The sequence below is a fragment of the Limulus polyphemus genome, unplaced genomic scaffold, assembly GCF_000517525.1.
Source record: "Limulus polyphemus unplaced genomic scaffold, Limulus_polyphemus-2.1.2 Scaffold6445, whole genome shotgun sequence".
Lineage (NCBI taxonomy): Eukaryota > Metazoa > Arthropoda > Merostomata > Xiphosura > Limulidae > Limulus > Limulus polyphemus.
This window is the reverse complement of record NW_013672055.1, coordinates 1-3,960: the sequence shown is the minus strand read 5'-3', so window position 1 is coordinate 3,960 and position 3,960 is coordinate 1. Positions and strand designations below refer to the sequence as shown.

General features: G+C 31.1%; 1 long non-coding RNA gene across 1 annotated transcript in view; it reads right to left on the bottom strand.

Moving 5' to 3' along the window:
• Positions 1-1,685, bottom strand: part of LOC111089497 — a 4,244-nt gene extending 2,559 nt beyond the window's left edge. The window contains exon 1 of the long non-coding RNA XR_002613761.1: positions 1,580-1,685. This is a non-coding gene — a long non-coding RNA (uncharacterized LOC111089497). The remainder of the gene's footprint in view (positions 1-1,579) is intronic.
• Positions 1,686-3,960: the final 2,275 nt, after the last annotated feature.

The window sequence follows — 3,960 nt, the reverse complement described above, 5'->3', positions numbered from 1 at the left end:
AGGAGTCATCTTCAGCTAAGACAGTTATTTTTCTAACAGGGTGGTTGGTCTTTGGAATGGGTTGCCTTCAGATGTTGTACAGGTAGTAAATTTAAGCGAGTTTAATAAAAAGCTTGATAAGTATATGAATGAAAAGGGCTAGCTTTAAGATTCTTTTATTTAATTTTTTTTAATCATTTTAATTTAGTTTTGAGGACTGAACAGCTAAGATGGACCAATAGGTCACCTGTTGTCCCAAAATATTATGTTATTATGATTGGAAAAAGTAACAGGTTTGTTGCTTTATTGTGTTTTTATATCTGAACAGTCAATATTTTACTTAAGACTTTTTGTTTCTGCAGTAAACAAACTAAAAATAATTTACAACATGAGAAGAAATGTCTTTACATAAACTAGGTTGAACTTTCCCTAATTCCAGTAGTTTTGGGCAGATGTGCTTCTTCAACAGACTTGTGATAACTCTCCAGACCAGTTATTGGATCCCATATTTTCAAGTTCACAGAAGTTTCCAAAGTCTGAGTATATTTCTATGTTATTCTAGCTAAGATTTAGTTTTTGGATTCAAAAACAAATATATATATTCTTTAAAAGTTACAGTTAAGACTGAAAGCTGGTGAATCATTAGGAAGCAATACGCCTAAAATCATATAAACTGTGTTTGTTTTTAAATTGATGAATTCTGTATTGAGTGAAAGGCACCTGAAATGCTATTTTTTACATGCTTCTAATTTTGCATGGAAAATGTACAAACTAAGAGGAATGTGGAAAACATCTGCAGTTTACGTGATTTTCATCACAAATTTTAGGTTCATATATGTAATCTGGTTAAAAAGATGTAAATAATGCTGAACTTCAAACACTGATACACACTCTGTTAACCCGATGCTTCTTGACTGCAAGATTCATTGTGCACAAACATTAGCATCAGGTGTGATAAACTGTCAGTTAAAAAAAAAAGTCTTCCACTCTCAATGTATATCTTGTTTAAACATCAGATTCTTACGATTTCACAACATTTAATAACGGAAACTGATAGGTTTAACTTCGTTATATATGTCATGTGTAGAGGCAGTCACCATTCTCAACTTGTAAATGTTGTTTACGTGAGAGCAGACAGCTTGATAATGTAGTAGTCGTCTAACATGGAAATGGGTTTTGTTATCAAATATGAGAAAACATGTTTCATATTTCCAACTGTTTATAGGATGTTAACAGATGTGATCAATCGATTAGTTACAGTTACACTATGTGAATTCACACAGCACCCGATGTTAACAGATGTGATCGATCGATTAGTTACAGTTACACCATGTGAATTCACACAGCACCCGATGTTAACAGATGTGATCGATCGATTAGTTAGTTACACCATGTGAATTCACACAGCACCCGATGTTAACAGATGTGATCAATCGATTAGTTACAGTTACACTATGTGAATTCACACAGCACCCGATGTTAACAGATGTGATCAATTGATTAGTTACAGTTCCACTATGTGAATTCACACAGCACCCGACTCAACCTACCAGAGATACCTTAGTACTATCATCTGTTATATTTTAATCAAAGCACAAACCTTAACTGTCTGCACGGCACCAGGGCCACAAAGCTGTCGAAGCTTTTCAATGGTCTCATCAGGACCTGAGGTATCATCAACATGAAGAATGAAACATGCTGCCACTAAAACACAAGTAACACTTGTTAAAAAAATCCAGAACTTATTTGCTAAAAAAAAAAAGGAACCAATAAAATATATGTTACCAAGTTACTCTGTTCTTCAATTTATAGTCATATTCAAGAATAGAAGGGAACTTGTAATATTCATAATTCAATTTTAAGTAGTAAATACACCCAAAACTTTTTATCAAAACCTTTACCAGTTAAGCTCAAAATTAATTACATTCCAGTTATAGAAATGATTATTCTTAAATACATTTACTGTACAGGCAAGTATATAATAATTCTATTTTTACTATATTTCTGTTTAATAATTAGTTAAATTATGCTATCTAGAAGTCCAATTACTAACACTTCAAAATACTTCTACAGCCTCCCTCAAAAAACCAGGGAGAACAAAAACAGAACAATATTATATTCTGAAATCATCTGATAAACTATGACAATCTAGAGTGTACAGTAGAATGTTTTAAGACACATCTGTATTAAGGATTCAGTTCTAAAGTGTACAGTAGAATGTTTTAAGACACATCTGTATTAAGGATTCAGTTCTAAAGTGTACAGTAGAATGTTTTAAGACACATCTGTATTAAGGATTCAGTTCTTTAGAACTGAATCCTTCATACAGATCTGTCTTAAAACATGCTACTGTACACTTTAGAACTGAATCCTTAATACAGACTTAAAACATTCTACTGTACACTTTAGAACTGAATCCTTAATACAGATGTGTCTTAAAACATGCTACTGTACACTTTAATTAATAAACATTTTTTAGGTTTTGATGTAAAATACTTTACATTTGAATAACATACATCTATAAACACGTAAGAAACATTTGTTTAGTCAGTATTTCACCCTATATAGCTTACAGTTCTTTAGAATGACTAGTTTTGTTTTTTAGGATTGTAAACACCATTCAAAAAATAAAAAAATTGTTTTCCTGTGAAGAAAGGTGAACTACAGACTTGTGGGAATGTTACAAGACAAATCAGAATTAAGATAAAAGACAATTGTAGATTTCACAAAAACTTCATTTGTTAACAATGGTTTTTGCCAGTAAAGGTACCTGATGTAAAATGTACAATTGTCTTTGTGTTTTTTCCTCAATTCTCTTATTATGGAGTTTCACCAAGTACGGATGGTTTCAAGTATCAATTATACAAAGCAGAAATTACCGTGACTCACTGAACAACAGACGTTCCTATAATGATTATATTTCTTAGCAAATAAGACATAATTTTGTACTTTAGTAATTTGGCACTACATAACAGAAAGTTACATTCCACTAACAACCTGTTACTCTAGTTGTGAACTGTATTGTCTTATACATTGTTGGTAATATGCCTAGTTAAACTGTATTATGTTTTTCATGATATAAAAAAATACTGTTTGGTTTAAATATTAGTGATTAATTTATATTTGTGAGTGAATATTTTATTATTTTTAAGTTTTGTTATAATAAGAGTTAAAAGCAGACAATTGTAAAAGGTTTTGTTAATAACTAATTTGTGTCAAGAATATAGAAAGTGGCTTGAGACAAGCGGAAAGCAGCAGACAAACAGTATTAGACAGATAAAAGCAGAGAATATATTTGGTGTGAAGTTAAGTAACATAAAAGTGATAGGCCTAACGACTGACATAGGCCTAACGTTTGATATATATATTAGAGTGAAACTAACAGTGGAAAAAGAAATAAGAAAAAATAAGTTTATTCCATCAAAGCAAAATCTAAACTAAATGAATCAGCCTGAGTGCACAAGGAACATAGGATTTTCAGAAGAAAGAAGACCACAATCGTAAGTGAATCACACTAGACTAATAGTAATATTGCGATAGTATTAGCGAAAATGGTTCGGCTTGTCAACCGAGATTCTAAATAATTGAACAGGCCTAAGTGGAATTTTGACAAGAAGAGGAGAACTATGCATATACTGATATAACGTTTACGATGTGCTTATATTCTCTATAGTGTGGAAACTTTATTGTATATACGTTTAACTTGTTCTGAATATATATATTCTTTGAAAATAAGTAAAGTGTATGCTATTTATTCTTCATTGAATTTATCGCTAACAAGTCACAGACACCTACTGTAGAAGAATTCTCAGCCCAACAACTACAAAGTATATATTTATACTATTAAAAAATATAAGTAAAATACATTTATTTCGACAATTGGCAAAAAGAGAAACCAGAACCCATATACATTGTTGGTATTATGCCTTGTTAAACTGTATTGTTTTATACATTGTTGGTATTATGCCTGGTTAAACTGTA